The sequence below is a fragment of the Carlito syrichta genome, unplaced genomic scaffold, assembly GCF_000164805.1.
Source record: "Carlito syrichta isolate Samal-C Ts95f unplaced genomic scaffold, Tarsius_syrichta-2.0.1 Scaffold303983, whole genome shotgun sequence".
In the NCBI taxonomy this organism is placed as follows: domain Eukaryota; kingdom Metazoa; phylum Chordata; class Mammalia; order Primates; family Tarsiidae; genus Carlito; species Carlito syrichta.
Genome location: NW_007248079.1, coordinates 1,099,553 through 1,117,319, shown reverse-complemented (window position 1 = coordinate 1,117,319; position 17,767 = coordinate 1,099,553). Strand labels below are relative to the sequence as shown.

The window sequence follows — 17,767 nt, the reverse complement described above, 5'->3', positions numbered from 1 at the left end:
ATCGCCGATGACTCGGTCACCGTAATGTGACCGGCCGTCGTGGTTTATCGCGGGGGGGGGCGGGGGGTCGGGCTTCCTGCCTACGCCCCCCTCAGCGGCTGCGAGCGCACATGTTCAAGGGAAGCACGGGTGAAAGGCACTGATGGAATGCCATTAATCCTCATAAGCATGTTCCCAACGCAGGTGACTCTTCAAGAACTGAGAGTGGGAAGATCAGAGCAGGATTTCCGAAGCGGGGCCCTCTCGCATTCTCATTGGATCCTCCCCAGCAGCCTAAGTCATTCTGGCTGCTCTGTCTATCAGGATGACTCCAGCCTTGCTCACTAGTTCTCTCTTTATCGCCTTGTCTTCAACACGTCCTTTTACTTCTCTCTGCAGATTTATCCGTATCCTACCTCCTGTTCTCTGGGGTCACACAGCTTCTGTCTTTCCCCATTGTGCTGGGACGTGCAGTCTGTAAATTTTCACTTTGCTTAAGGATCACCACAGATAAGTCCCCTTACCCCTCCCACCCTCCAAATAAAAAAAAGCACTTCTTGTACATTTGGCTTTCTTTTCTTGGGGGTTCCTGGCTCTCCGTGTAACTGGTTTTTACTTGGTTACATGCCACCAGGAACTGCTGATTATTTCAAAGTCCCACCACCTTGCACTACTTTACCTTGGTTTGGAAGATCATGGAATATCTGTTTGAATCCTGGATGTATTTTTCTCACAGTCATCTTGCTTCCTGAAATTTCCTCTGGTAAGTTATTCTCTTTATATGTTTTTAGAAACTTATGACTAGTGTTATTTTTAATAAGCATTGTTTTTGTTAAGTATCTCGTTTTTTACATTTTTCTTACCTTCAGAACTCAAGGGTCTATATGACGGTATTTATTAATTAGTATGTTAGTTGCCATTGCACTACTAAGACATACCCCATGTAATGAATTACCCCCAAACCTTTTACATTCTTTATTTCTTTTCATTTCTGGCCTCATTTATATTGCAAGGTACACGGACCTTAACCACCCCCCCCCATTAACCCTTCTTGGCACACGTATGTGTGCCATGTGAAAGGTCAAATTTTATATGTTTACCTAAGAGAGAGAAAGCTAAAAAGAGACCTTCTGACAATTGCAGGGTGTGGGAAAGTTCACTGGTCTAATCTTTAGAAGGGTGTTCAGGTCAGTATTTGTTAGTTGTAAGCAATTACTTGACTGAGGGAGGACTTTATTGCAAAGTGCATTTTTATGAATTCAGCAGGACCCTAAGCAATAAAATGCTATTGAGTGGCAGGAAGAGGAGTGTTAGTTTTGAGGACACCATTCTTTTTTCTTATAACATTTTAAATCACACACGATCACATTATTTTGGGAATTGTATATCAGCTCAAGCATCGTATTTGGGAGTACATTTCTGATCTCGTGAATTAGCTGGTGAACGGTTAACTGAACAGGATTATGAATTTCAGAGAAAAAGAGCCATCTGAAGAAATAACTTATTATCTTGGTTCTAACAAAATGAAATTCAAGGACAGACCTTAGGTGAAAAATTTAATTGACTCACTCTTCACACTTGCCCACCCCCCATCCTCAGTTTTTAATAGGTGTGTTAATATGGTCAGTGCCTTTTGCTTTTATGAACATATCTATGGGCTTAACTGACAGGATTATCACCACCCCTTTCAGTGTAGTTGTGTTGAGAAACATTTAAATCTTTGCCTTCACTGCTTCACATATCGACTCATATTGACAAGTGTACGATATTCATTGAATGCCAAATCTGCATGTGTCAGTAATCTCAAATACATACTGAGGAATCTCTGTGCGCCTCCAAACACCCCCCCCCCCCAACATTGAGGACAAGTTCCTGGCTTCTGCAACATTTCCTTTTATTAAGATAGACTGGAGGTGAGAACCTATTGTCAAGCTTTTCTTGCCTTCTATTTCCTTCCTTCCTTCCTTTCTTCCTTTTTCTTTTTTCTTAAATTTCTGGGAAAGAACTATTCCTTGTCGTCACTGATGGCTGACGCGACAACCCAAGCAATGCTTTTTTAAATTCAAAAGCCCTTTGAGCTTCCAGACATAAAAGTACTCCAGCTGCAGCGTCACCCCCTCCCCCCGTCTCAGGATTCAAGGGCTTTTCCCCCTTGGCTCTCGCCGAGAGAGAACTGGGCTGAGACTGTGGTCCGCGCCCCTGGGCGCCCCTCCTCCGCGAGTTTCTACCTGGTCCCTTTCCCAGTCCGGTCGTCCTGCCTGACCAGCCAGTGCCATCCGCGTCCGTGACTTCATCTGAAGGAACGAGGGCTTAATATAATTCAATTCGAACATCCTCTTTGGAGGACTGCTGCTGTTGCGCAGGGGAGGAGGGAGGAGAAAAACAACCAACTTTCAGTGCAGTCAGATCTTCTTAACCTAGTCTGCTCCGGCGAGGCACAGAGAGTCGTTATTTAGGTAAGTGCGTTTTGCTGCCTTCTGCCCTGGAGCTCACGCGTGTGGAAGGGAGATTGACAGCTGAGAGGCTCCCGCAGCCAAGAACGTTTGCACTAGAGGGCTAGCAACAGGCGACTCTGCCCAGAGGTTTCTCCACAGCTCGTGGAAACGCCTAGCCCACCTGGGCGCAGGGAACAAGGAGGCCAAGGTGCCTGGGTGACCAGCTGGCCCCCGGCTTGGAGCCGGGGTGGGAAGGACCCGCGTGGGTGGGCACCGTGGCCCCCACTCCGAGCCGCCAGCTCCGGCTCTGCACTCAGCCCCTGCGGCGAAAGTGTGCTTGGGGGTGGGAATTTGCAGCCTGGGAGAGTGGGGCGCGTCGGGGGGGGGGGTCCGTTCTTCCAGAAGGCTCCATTTCCAGCCTTCCTCAGGCCGAACTGGAGCAAGCCTCTTCTGTGTGAGGGAACAGACTCGCGGTCCCTGAAATCTCTGAACACCTCTGTGCGTTAATATTGTTTATTCTTTTTGCAAGAGCCATGTCTGAGATGGGTCAATGACAGGTCCCCAGCATGCCCGTTTGATAGACCCCAGTTGCCGCCTTCCTCCGGCCGCTAAGCGGGGCTTGGCATTGCGGAATGACCCCTCAAGGCTCCGTGTTCAAGTGTTTTGGCTGACCGTCCCTCCCTCCCTTCTGGCTTCACCAACTCCCACGAATCTGGAGGGCGGTGGGGAGGGAAGGGGAGTCGAGTTTCAACTTGGAGTTAGAGCTTGGAACAGGAGCTCGAAGTGAAAAGCAAAGAGTGCGGGTTGGGAGCGGTCTGGGTTGCATTCCATCCACTTTCAACTTGGTCTTTTATTTTTACTTTCGTCTTTTCTGGGGATGGGGGCGGGAAGTAGGAGGATCTGTGACTGCGAGCGCTCCTCTCCGGCGTCCACCGAGAAGGGGTGGTGCTTCTTGGCCGCCGGTTCCTGCTGGCTCTGCAGCCAAACGGTCGCTGAGAGTTTAAGTCTCCCATGACTGCTCTTCTAGTCTCCAAGAGTTGAACCAGAGGGCTTTTTACTCTGCACCAGGTCGAGAACGTGGGCAGCCCTTGAGAGCAGGAACCTCCTTCTCATGGGAGCCTGGCTGGGAAACGCCGGGTAAGCGCTTCCTCCGGAGACAAGATGCCTATTTCCAGCTGTCAGAGATGCCCACCAGCTGTTTGAAAGAAGGGAGAGGTGGCTAGGGTTGCAAATTCACCCTAGTATCACTTGCAAACCCTCTAGTCAGTCGAATATATATATGTAAGCAAAGAAGAGCACCGGTGTATAAAACTGTCACAGCTGCTTGAAGACAGATTATTTGGGGGACTTTCTTTTTGCGTGTTATTTAGATTTGTTTTTCATCATGCCATTAAGCAGGTAAGGGTTGAATGTCTGTGTTTTATTGATAATCATATAACTTGGGTTTGACTGTCCTGTGATGATTTTTCTGTGTTTCAAGCGATGGAATATATGCATTTTCAGATAGCCCTGCTGTGATGCATAACTTCTTAATATTCACGTTCATGAATCGGCTGAAAAGCATTAAAATGTTTAACATGCCCTTATTTAAATGTTTAATGTGCATTTATTTAAATGTCTATCAAGGTTACAAAAAAATTGGACCCAGGTGAGAGGAATAAATGGTAAGGGTAGAGAGTTAGAGGAAGGGACGTGTAACCCTAATGAAATATGGAGGGTGGTAGTTTCAGAAACGCATGAAAACATCGCTTCCTGTTAAGGTTGCAGACCTTTATATATAAAGGACAATTGAATAACTATTAAGGGCATCTTGAACTAGCAAAGTAATTTTGACTGCTTGTGAGAACTGTTTCGTAGGACGTTCCATGCTATTTTCTCAACCTTAAAACAACAAAAAATTGATGAGATGGGAGTGGGTTGGGTTGTCAGAGAGAATGAGTAAAGGAGAGTTTACCCAAGGGCAATGTTCTATATGACCTTAGAACAGAAATCTTTGGGCTTAGGAAACCAGTTGGACAACCAAAAACAAAATTAAAAAAAGAATTCAGACAAATGTAGAAAATTTGGACTCTCTTAAAAGATATATCTTTTAAACTCAAAGTTTTGCAGATGTGTGGATTGAATAACCAATACATTTCTTCCACTACCAGAATTCACTCAACTAAAATGACACAACACATTTTGAATATTATGTTGTACTATTATTATTGATATTGTTTTGTTATGTTTTGTTTACATGTTGAAGAAGTCTGGAATTTCCACACAGTGGAGCAAAAAACAATTTCTAAGACACAATCATAAAACTATTACATTTATTCTCAATACTTTTTCTTTCTCTAAGAAATTGTATTCTTTAAATTATCTCTGGAAATATTTTTAGTACTTACATTTATTGATATGGATCCCTGATCAATAATTTTTCTGCTTGTGGTGCTTACTGATAAAATCTTGAGGAAATAAGATAATTGCAACTTTGAGTTGTAAAATTGCATAGTTATAGTGCTTCTCTTAGTTTGATGAAAAAAGTAGTTTTACTCCACTGGGGAAAGTAATTTGTCAATGAATTCTAATTCCTCAATTATTCTATGTTTAATCCTCTGGAATTTTGTGGTAGTAAATGTGCTCATTGAGCACATATGTATCCTTTCTGAGTGGACTGAGAAGGTGTTTTGTTTTTTTTTTTAAATCTGTGTTGTTTTCAATGTTTCCCAAATGAAACAGGCATGGTGCCATATGATAATCAATTTCATTTCCTTTTAATCAGATAATATGATTTCATCCCTTTATGTGATATATTATTTTAAGAAACTCACAATTGTAATAAGAATGTACATCTGTATAAACTACAGTACATCTTAATTTTCTTTATGCAGGATTGGTATATTATAGTAAAGTAAATCAAACCTCATAAGTAGGAAGAACCCCTTGGGACTCAAAGTATGTATGTGAATGTGTGTGTGTGTATGTATGTGTGTGTGTATGTATGTGTGTTTATATATTTTTTTTCTACTGTTAGCTTGATTACTAGATTTTTGTGTTCTTTAAATAAAAGTGAATTTTTTGTTTTTCAGAATAGTGCTTTTCTGTATTTCTCTCTTCAAGCATAAAGAACACAACGGATGGAATTTCCAAACTTTTATGCTTCATTATCAATATGTGATTGTTTCCTGTTATTTTTAGTTTTTCCATAGTCTTTAAAAGGACCAACTATTGACTAGAATAAGAATCTGAAATTTTAGTAAATTAGAAAATTGGATATTAATATTAAAAGTGTTCAGACACAAATGGGAATATGACACCAATCTGTGTCATATTTGTTTAGCATAAATTTATTTTTTCTTAAAAATATCCCCAAGGGTTTGGATATTATGATTATGGCTTATGATTAATGATGTGCAGTTCTAAGACTCAATTTTTTTTTTTCATATCGTATTAGTGGGCTATTGGGAAAAGTAGAATGCTGAAGGTGAGGATACTTTCCTGAATTTCAGTTCTAGTTCTACTTGATTAATGTGATCCTAGTAAGATTGTTTTTTATTTATTTTCTTCATCTCTCTCATAAGAAGAAATGAACATTTACTTCAGAGAGTTGTAAATAAAATGACATAGAGATGAAGATGCTTTAAAAGGAAAAATAGGTTATGAAAATAAAATATATTTTTTTCAAAAGATGCCATTTAAGTTTGAATTTTTTATAAGCCATTTTAGATAAAGTTGTATCTCCATACAAGAAGTAATCTTGACTCAACTTTTGTTTAATGTTAGCATCAAATATTTTTTGTCTATGGTGTCATGATGCCAGGTGAATTTACTCACTATTTTATTGTGATATAGTGTAATTAAAAAAATAAAATAATATACTTCCTTAGTTACATTACTTCTCATTTACAATATATTTACATTTGCTTTAATTCAATTCTGGATGAATAGTCACTTTTATAAAATACCTGCTCTTGATGGATTTTTTACAGTCATTTAATAAGAGGAAAGTGATTTCTTAGCAGATTTATATTGTCAACCTGATGATCTCTGTTCTTAACTAAAAAACAGATTTAAATATTCTCGTATGATAACTTCAAAATGAAGAAACTTTAAAAAGACAGACTTTTAATTTTTAACATTTTAAGATAAAATCATTTTTAGTTTACCAGAATTAATTAGGGTGACATCTGACGTTATTGGTGTTTTAATTTAGCAACTACTTGGATAATTTTATGCAGACACTTAGGAGTATAACTGACTGGTTTCTGCACATACCACTATATACACTGTATAGTTTTATTCTTTTAATGTTTATAATCCATAAGGTTTAAAGGAGAGCAAAAGAAAACGTAATTTGTGTTTGAATATTATTGTTTGCTAATGGGTGATGCTAATTGTTAAAAGAAGGAGACAGTGTAATAATGCTTATTCTATTGCAGAAAAGAGAAAATAAGTCTCTGAAGATGAAACTTAAAAATGAACACTAATGACATTTCTAAGCAAGACACACCTGGAAGTTCTGGCCCAGTTCTTGATTTTTATTTTTAACAGTATCAAATAGTCACTATAACCATTTTATACTGGTTATCAGATGTCCTCATAAATAACAAAGACTTTTATCCCTATCATTTCAAAGCATAAATATGCACTACCAAGAATGTGTATATCCAATTACTCACTTGCAGACCTATCCAGTTACAATGTCTTTATAAATACTTCTGAAGATATGAATCTACTCCTCTCTAAATAATATTTGGAATAAATTATTTATGCAAATAGTTCTGAAGAATTTACCAATTTCATATCAAAATAATTGGTCATGTGTAACTATTTGATGCTCTAATAATTGAAAGACAGTCAAGTATGATTCACCAATCTCTTTTTACCCAAGTTTGGAAGATATAGCTTATATAGTTTTAACGAGAATGGGTTATAATATATTTTCTCATAAGATAAATAGTTCTCATGACTTTTAAAATATTTAAATTTAACTAAGATAAATGGGATAAATTGAGATTTGGAAAAATGACATGCAGTCTACTAAATTGAGAAATCATATAGATCCTCATTCTTTTATATTCATAGTTATTTCTTAATTACAAATCATAATTTTCATTTTTTTATTTGTTAGGTTTCGAGGTTAAAAAATATTTATCCTTGATATGACCTATTTTTACTTATAATTTTACTAGAAGTATTTGTTTTAATGCCTAAACTCTAATTTACACAGATGAGATGTGGATGCCTTTAAGTGCACCCAAAGCAAAACAAATTCCCTTTAATAGCTAATAAAGTAACTATCATATTATAGCTCCAGCAAATTAAATCTATAAAATACACATCTATTGATTAAATTAATAAATATGTGAACATTACATTCGAATGTATTGTAGTTCTCTGCTATGTAAGAATTATTCTCTCATAATGGTCTGTTTCATTTAAATTCCATTATAGATTTATTGTGAAAGAATACATATAGATAGACTTATTCTTCCTGATTTCTGTGAATATCAGCCAAGCTCATCAGGATTGAGCTGTTTTTTATTAACTTCTCTGGACTGTTGCATTTTGTTAATTTTAAAAGCTATCTCTAAAATATTACACTATTAAAAAACAATCTAACCCTGAAAAGACCAGAACTGAGTAAGCATGAGTTTTAGATTTTTCAGTGTCAAACAGTGGCCAGTATGTAACTACTGTTATACATTCATTAAATGTTCATTCTCTCTAAAGAAAAATATTTTCTTTAAAGCATTTCAAATAATATTCATAAATATAAACCAGTCTCAAAAAAGTGATTAAATGAAATCAAAGCATACATTTAGAGATTAAAGCATGGGTTTATTTATGTATCATAATTAAAATCACATATGTATATACAGGTTGAGTATACTTGTGTTCTGTGTAATATCTTTGATCTGTATGTACATTTAATATATAAATTGCATAACTGCTTATAAATCTGCAATTTAATACTGTGTGCAGAAACCCCTTCTGTATAGCCAAAATAAATATAGAACAAAAATTACCGCAATCAGAAAATTTCTAGGATAGATGATATATTCAAGTGGCTTTCTTGTATTTAGTGTGGTAACATTTCTGATGGTTAGAAAAATTAACTCTGTAAATGTATGTATATAGAGAAGGGAATTGTCTTTTGCAGAAGTGAATGCCTCTAAAGTAAGTATAAACACACTCCAAATTTTTAGAAGAAAATCATGAAAAGTTAAATAAATTATACAACAAAATTGTACAAAACACTATCTTCAGATAATTAATGCATGCTTTCCTGAACATTTTCTTATGTAACACTAAGCATATTAATATATAGATCAAATCTAGCTTACTGAAAACATTTAAATTGAATGACTATTCTTGAGTTTATGGTAGCAGAATGTCTTATTCTGACATTCTATATAATAACATATAGAAATTTTTAAATATCAGGTATTTCCAGCATAACATCTACATACTAACTGGTAATTTAGAATTAAATTAGTGTAATTAAATAATAATTACACTAATTAATAATATTATGCAACAATTGGAAAGTGTGTTTTTTTCCCTACATACCACTTTCCCACCAAGGGAATTATTTATTTATTTATTTATTTATTTAATTTATTTTTTTTGAGTTGGAGTCTCACTCTGTCGCCCAGACTGGAGTGCAGTGACTGTTCTCGACCACCGCAGCCTCAACCTGCTGGGCTCCGGCGATCCTTCCGCCTCAGCCTTCCGAGTAGCCAGAATTACAGTCATGCGCTACCACGCCTGGCTGATTTTTTGATTTATTGTAGAGATGAGGTCTCACTGCCCAGGCAAGTCTCGAACCCACGGGCTCAGGCAATCCACTCACCTCAGCCTCCCAAAGGCGCGGGGTTACAGGCTGAGCCACCAAACCCGGCTCCAAGGGAGCTTTTTAAACAAATTGATAACTATATTTTTAAAAAATTTATTGAATAAACAATTATGATGGAATATGTATTTTCCAGATTTATAAAATACACTCATTTCTACTTATGGGAAGTTGTAGCCTGTCACTGGCAGTCACTCAAACACAACACTATTGTTTTTCCTAATGGAAAAATAAGAGAAGTGAAACCAGTCTTCTCTCTGAATTGAAACTTGAACTTCAATTTGAACGTTCTTGAGCTGAGAGAAAGGAATTCTTGAGGAATTTGTTAAAGGACACGCAACATATCTTTTAGAATTAACTTTAAAATCTCTTTTTTGATTAAAGCAATTGTTTTAAGCATCTTTCTTACTTTTGAGTGGAGACAGTTTATGGATTTATAACCCTCCCCTCCCACCATCCTGCCAAAACCAAAACAAAACAAACAGCAACAAAAAAACCCCACACTTTGCAATACATTACTCCTTGTTTGAGAACTATTACATTAAGGACAGACTATCGATTTTTTAAATATATAGCTATCTTTGTATTTTGAATAAAATTACTATTGTGTAGATGTTATGCTGGATACAGCTATTATTTAAGTTTCTATATATCAGACATAGTAAAGTCTCACTTTTTTCTCTTATAATTTCCTTCAAAATTTGACTGGTTCTTTTTATATAAGGACTCTTTAAAATGCAGTTTACAGTTTAAAAATTTATGTTTACTTCTATTTTCTTTTGCAGTAGTATCTCATAAACTTTAAAATTTGAAGACAGTTTGGACTATTTTAGAAGTTACATTGATATATTGACAAGAGTAATCCTTGAAAATATCAAGTGATCTCAAAATTGTATGTGGAGAAACAATGATGGAAGTAGATTTGCTGTTGTTAGACAAAAAGCTTAGTTAGTCAAGCCAGAATATATTACCAATACCAGGCATTGTAAGGCTAACTACTATGTGAAAATATGGACTATCTCAATCTCTCTGTCAACCAGTTAAGTTGTGTTAAAGTTCATTTCTGAAGAGACATTCTTTAATTAGAAACACGAGAACCCTGACGTGCTTTATTGGATGGTGGTTCAGAAGGCATTGGAAAATAGCAGATATTTTTATATTTATACTAGTTTTGTATGCTTGTTATAGATAGCCTCTGTTTTGTTTTTGGTTTTGGTATTTAAAAAAATGTATTGGATACCTGATGAATTGTGCACACTGAATTTGGCAATATAATGATGGAATGATACAACCATTGCTCATAAGATGTTTATAGCTTTATGCTATTTGGAATACACTTTGTTTAAATTAATCCACTAAATCAAATTTAATGCTTGGCCACTCATTTTATTTGCACACATGTCCAATTTTGATATTGTAAATATAACTCTTTTAGAGAGAATAGGGTTGTCTATGGGAAAAGGTCAATAATGTATTTTCTATATAGGATATTAAAGGAGAACCATTAAAGAAGAATAGAGAAACCAGGACAGTTCTGAAAATAGTCATAACAATTCTCAGTGTGATAATTTAGTTGGCATCGTGTGTGTGTGTGTGTGTTTGTGTGTGTGTGTGTGTGTGTGTGCACGCGCATATGTTTCCAAAAAATTTTTGCTTATTTTTAATGGAAGCACTTCCAATGGGTTATACTTTTTTATTTCAGTAAATAAAATTACTGAAAAATCAGATTAACATTACAAGTATTTGCTTTACAAATTTATTCTTTTTTTTTTTTCATTTCACCCATTTGTTAATAAATTCCACTTACTGAGGGCCTTCTCCATGCCATTCTCTCCTGTTGGTGCTACAGATACATCAGTGAATAAAACAGACACAGATCCCTTTTGTATGTTGCCTAAACCTCAGTGGAATTATTATCCTGTGAATTGAATGATGTGTGGGACATCATTTGGGGTCTACTAACAATATTTATAACCACACTCACCTGGGTTAAAAAAATTGAACATTTTTATTTTAACAAATAGATAAAAAGAATCTGATGATTATTATTTTGAATTTTAAAAGTTTTTCCTATGACCTAAATAATCAAGACCTCTTTTTAACTTAAAAAAAGTTGTTCAACCCTCTTTGAAAGCTTCTTAAATGTAATATTTTCTTCATCTATAACTTCAGGGTGTATACTCTCATTTATGTTTCTCAATAAAATAACTTCTCAACAACTCATTTAACCACGTAGGCCTGGTTAACTCCACAGTAAGTTTTGGTTCTATTCTAGGTCAAGAGATTTATTGTTCATTTGGTTACTGAACTCCCAGATTTATTTATCCTAGTATTAAGTTTTGTTCTTAGATTCTATTAGTAAGTCATTATTTAGAGACATATGAATGCCTTTGCCGAACAAGTGCTATACTTTCAGTTTTATTCAGGATTATTGTTAAGAAAAAACAAACAAAAAAAGACTTTGCAAAACTAAAACTGAAGACAATGTCCTTAAAGACAGGAACAAGATTTTAATTATCTTTATACTTATGTATATTTGCACACAGTATATGTAGAATAATTTTTTTTAAATTAACTATTCTCCTCAAATTTTTTAATTGCCATTCATGTGACAATTTTTTTTAATAACAAGAAAAGTTTTATTCTCCTCACAGCTAGAATGTTTTCTATTATTAGACATGCCAGGAAAGGTAAACTCATATTGCCAGTCATAGTAACAATATTAAATCTTGATATCTGCAACCACCTTTTCCACTTTATTTCTGTAGTTGTGTTAAGCTTTACTTTAACCTGTCTTTTGTTTCAATGTTTTGATAGTAAAATATGTTTATTATAAAATATTTTCTGAAGCTATTAAAGAAAAAATTACTCATGACACTTGTTAAAGATTGACAAGATAGATTTTATTCAAGGAGTGCTATTCTAATGGAGTTTTGTGAGTAGAAAAGAGATATTTGGCTCAATTCTGGCTACTATAAGAAAAAGTGACTATTTATAGCCACGGTGGGCTATCAGTTTATGAAAAATTACTAAGAGGAAACCTCAGAGGTAAGAAGGAATTCTGGTTGAATTAACCTAACAGGATTCTTGGTGAAATAGGCTAAGGTGGTTGGATATACCTGAGGATTGGTGGAGGATGAAGAACTCAATCAGAAATCTAGGTAGATCATATATAGAGAGTAGGTATTCTGATAAAAGTGACTTAACAGGATTTTGTAAAACTGTGCAATGCAGAGACTAACACAGAAGCCCAAAAGTTAGGGCCTATTTGAGAAGATATTGGTCAAGAGGGACATGGCTAGAGTTAAATCAAGGAAAGAGTTTTTGTCAAAGCATTCCTTATGTTTATGTTAAAATTAGATTCTCCAACCAAAACCTACTTTGTAAACATTTTCATTCAAACTTTATTCTTTCATGCCTGACCACTTCCCTTATAGATTAAAATTGAGCACAGTCTGAATCCTATGAAGATATTTTGTTATATGATCACTTATGCTGAAACACTGATATGTTTCATTTGTGAGATAACTCTGGTGACTCTTGCACTTCGGACTTTTAGGAGTAATTTTCTCTATGTGCTGGACAGAGTTAAAGAATGGAACTCACCGTCTCTTCATTTTTCTAATCAGTTCTACCATTAGGCAGTAGCATTTAACTTCCTCTTTATTGGTAGTACAGGATTGTATTGACAGGATCAAGTAGGAGATTAGTTCCCTTTGCAGTATATATTCCTCAGAGGAATACTCACCCTCATTAAGATGGAAAACACTTAAATCTGTAATCCAGAGGCACTATATTGCCTGATCAGCTAAAGTAAATAAGGAGATGGACCTTCTGGAACACAGGTGTGGCAGAATTAAATAACTAGAAGAGTCCACTTCTCTGGTCAGCCTTAACTTGCACAATATGATTTAAAATAAGGAAGCTCGGTTCTTTTGAAGTGAAAATAGAAGAGTGAAAAAGTACAATAACAATGCATTACTACAGATAAATACAATGGTAATCACCTGCTAGTGCGAATGGATATAATAAAACAGTCTATGAAGTTAAAAAATGAAAATACAATTCAGTGCATGTTTCAGAAAGTTACTATGTGTAAGACTCTATGTTAAGTATTAGGAACTACAGGGATTACTAAAACATAATACCTGCCAACAAAATATCTCAGTCTGTTTATACGGACAAAGGTAGCACACTGTAAAAATTTTAGAAGATTCATAAATGGAAATCCATTCAGTCTATACTTGCTTGAATAATTTCAAAATAATTTAAGGTATTGTTTTAAGAACTTGTTTATTTATAAAACTATTGAAGCACTTAGTATTTGTTGACGGAAGTTCCGAAGCAAATGTGAACTTCAAAGTTCCTCCAGACAACTTAACTAGAAGAATAAATTTTATATCTTCTCTATAAAACAAAGATAATCATCTCACAAGGATCTTGACTGTGTTGAAAACAGGTAATGGCTCCGATTCCTGCTCAACAGATTTTCTCCCATGTGCTCATGCAACGTCCTAACTCTCTCAGAGATGTGTTTTGGTTATTTGAGAGTGGGGAAGTAGTCTACCTTTATGTACATATATGTTATTTTTGTACATAGTGTCTATCTTTAGAAACTGAATAATAATGCACTAGTGAAAAAATTCTTAGTTTTCCACAATCCTGCATGATCATGATAATCTCTTATCGGTGTGCCCATAGTTAATAATTAATAATGGTACATTTCTATTTTGCTTTTTAACGTTTTTAAACTATTAATATTTAAATGTTTTGCTTTGATACTATTTGAACGTGTCATTTATACTTATAATTTGGACATAAAAGCCATTACCTCAAAACCCCACTTTCTCTCTTTCTTCATCTGTCAAAACTATTGTCATCCTGAGGCTTAACTCAGATGCAAACACCTCTCTGAATCTATTTTTTTCCACACAGAAGTCTTCTTAATCTTGCCAGCCACATTACATTAATTATTCCTTAGCTTAATAGTTAATTAATCAAATTTTATTTCTTTACTCTACCAATACTTATTAAACAACTTGATTTCCGGTACGTTGGTGACTGTTTCATTCTTATCAATATAGGAGCAATTATTTTTCTCTCAAAGTTATATAACTGAGGGAAAAGAGATATACAGGGAAATAGACTAAACATGCAAACACATATGCAGCGTGAATGTACCATCACAGGAAAAACAATGGGAGCATAAAATATGACCAACCAAACTGGAAGGGTTGAAGAAAGCATTGTGGATGCAGTGACAACCTCATCTGAGGTTGCAAGGTCAAAGTTAGGCAGGTCCAAGTAGAAATAGTCATTCAGACAGAGGAAACTGCATTAAACAAAAACCCTGAGGGGAGAGAGAAAGTGAGGTGAACTTGAGGTATACTATGATGGCTGAATCATAGTTGGATACCTGATCAATAGTTGTGATGGCACACAGGGAAGATGTGGATAAAGAGTCAAGTAAGGGAAGATAATTTCATAAATTACTTTAAAGAGTTCAGATACTATTGCACAATGGCAATTTGGGCATAAAGGAGTTCCATGCTCAAATTTACCTTTTCCATAAGGCAACCGACTGTAGTAAAGTAGAACAGTTTGGAGAGAGTCACACTGATGTCAGGAAAGCCAGTTGTGAAGCTATTGCAGTAATCCAGTTAAGAGGCAATGGTGGTAATGTGGGGGTTACAGAATGAGCCAATCAAATAAAGTTGGGGTTGAGAAAAAGTGCTATATATTAGTCTTAAGGGGAAGAATGCTTAGAACTTGGGCATTGATAGTACACAAGTATATGCAATGAGTAAGAAGGGAAGTGAAAGTCGTGTTTGGGCTGAAAGACTTGAGTGGGTGAAAATGTTATTGAGTAAGATAAGAAAACCAGGAAGAGAAAACATCTGGGGAATGCTGAGTTTTAGTTGACAATAAGTATGGCCATAGACAGTGTGTCCTGCGTTACATGTGGTCTTTCTCACTTGATAGTACTCATAGTCTCACCTGAAGATAAGTAGTATTTTTTAATGCCTGTCGTTCACCTCTATTTCAAAACTTATCAAGGTATTTTGCATATTGTAGCTGATCCATAAAGTTTACTCTTTTATACTCTTTTTGTATTACCACTTCCACCAAATTGGAATTGAAACAAAGAATAACTGTGGAAAAATAATTGGAAATTAAGAGTTAAAAATATTTAAAAATTATCCACCATTAATTTGCTTATACAATAATGTGTTAAAATATTTTTATGTTATATATTATGATATAATAATGCTATATATTTTAACAGATTTCATATGAATATATTATTTACTTTACAATAAGAAAATGATTTTAATATTTATAATTAAATTGGAAGAATATAGCTTTTCAATTGAATAATGATTTTGAGCATTGAAGACTTTATTTTAAAAATTCATCATTTCTTTAGAAGCTGCAATATTAGTAAGCATTAATGTTAAGGAGCTATTTTATAGAGGTATATAGTGCTTGCTCAATACAAGAAATTTCTAGAATGGTTTTAAACCTTGGAAAAAATTACTTAATTTTCTTTAGACCATTTCCCAATACTTAAAAATCTATGAGAGAATGAGAGAGAGAGAAAATATGATAAAATATAAACAATCAGTAAATCAAGTCAAAAGGTATATAAATATAAGTGTTTACTCTCTTAGTCTTTCAACTTTGCTTATGGGTTTTAATTATTCAAAATAAAAATGAAGCATGCTTACCACACTGATTTTTGTGAAACTCTCTGGTATATTTGAGTTCTTTATTTTATTCCCTGAGAAAATATTTTGGATATATTAGGAGCAAAAATCAACTCTAATGTAAATATAAAAGAAGAAATGATACAGCATGCAATGTGAATTGTTTAACAAACAGTGAAAATTAGCATGGGATATCTAACTAGATTGTGGAAAGTTAAATATTGTGGTCTAAAAGATTAACTCCTATGACATTTACCCACCAATTTAAATGACTATTAAGACTAACTCAGTGATTACTAATATTTTGTTTTTATCTTTGTAGTTTCAGCTATACTGAAAATTCACTTTTAATATTATAAGAAATATTTTATTTTATACCTTTTAATATTTTATGAATTTCAAATATATATGATATATTACAGTATTATAGATGAAAGTAATGCACTGCCATCTTGGAACAGAATTCCAGACATCTAGTGAGAAAAAATAATTATTGTATATAGAATATACATGATATACATATTATTTTATGCATTTATTGTATATTATGTGCATTAGCATGCATGACCAAATTTGTAACATTCTTTTGACGTGTTTTATTTTTTCACAGATTGTAAAGGCCATAGAGTATTGTGAATAAACTTTTATTAGGAGAAAATTTTCACAGTAAATTTTATTTTGTGAGAAGAAATTTGTTTTAAGAATAGACTATGTATTAAATATCTGCTTATAAAACAGATTTAAAATAGCAAAAAATAAATGTGCTTTTTATTTTAGGAAAAATCTTGTTCAATACTACATTTACATGAAATATATAAACAAGAGCTTATGTTTATTTTGTTTTGTTTTTAATGTTTTCTTGGCTTTTGTTCTTCATTATTTTTGATTATTCTCTTTTAAATAAAATGCACTCTCACATGTTCCAGAAAATATGGTACATTAATGTCATTTTCTTAGTTGACTACTTAGATATTTGGTCAGTAATGGTAAATACAAAATCATTTTGCATTCTATCCATACTGCAGTAAGAAATAATGTTGAATTTATTTATTAATTTGATAATTTTTACTCTCTTTTGCTGAATCTTGTGATTTTTATTTCTTAGCAGTACATCTAAGTTTAGTTGTTTTCCTTAGTTTAACCTCCAAATATCCTAACACTGTGTTGGGTTCAAATGAACTTCAGTTAGTAAAATGATTGATATAATTATAACCCAAATAAAGAAAGTAATTAATATCCCTCAGTAATAATCTAAAAGCAAATATTTATATATGATTGATTAAAATATACAGTTACTTTTGTGACAAGTCAGGTAATGAAGACATTTGTCAGTGAATATTAAGTCTCATGATATTCTGCACTCCGGTATAACGTTTCTCCCTGTTTTAAACTCATTAAGGAAAGTTTTCAAACGCTATTCCATCATAACTGGTCAGTTATCTATGTTTAGTTAATATAAATCCTTACAAATAATGATTTCAAAAGATCTCAAAAATTAATTTAAATTTGAATAGAATTGATATTCCTATGTATTAATAAACTTTCAGAAAACTTTATTTCTTAACAGAAGTGGGAACATGTACCCAAATCAGAAGTAGAAGAAACAGAAATAATTAAAACCTAATAATTAGGGAGTAATTACCTAGTACTATTTTTAGGTAGTTCCCTATATACAATTTTAAAAAACCTTTCTGTATTCCTATATGTTAAAATAGGTAGCTATAGGAGATGATGGATATGTTAATTTTTTTCCACTATATTAATATTGTGTCATGCTATATACCTTAAATATACACAGTAAAGTTTAT

At 34.1% G+C, this 17,767-nt stretch overlaps 1 protein-coding gene across 4 annotated transcripts in view; it reads left to right on the top strand.

Moving 5' to 3' along the window:
* The first annotated feature begins 304 nt into the window (after positions 1-304).
* Positions 305-17,767, top strand: part of BRINP3 (BMP/retinoic acid inducible neural specific 3) — a 432,045-nt gene continuing 414,582 nt past the window's right edge. For 2 of the 4 annotated variants that reach the window (XM_021712987.1, XM_008059262.2), the window contains exon 1: positions 2,024-2,435. The gene's annotated coding sequence lies outside the window, so the exon portion shown is untranslated. Of the gene's footprint in view, positions 743-2,023; positions 2,436-3,425; positions 3,813-17,767 lie in introns of those variants that run through there. The other 2 variants (XM_008059260.2, XM_008059261.2) reach the window with 2 other exon arrangements.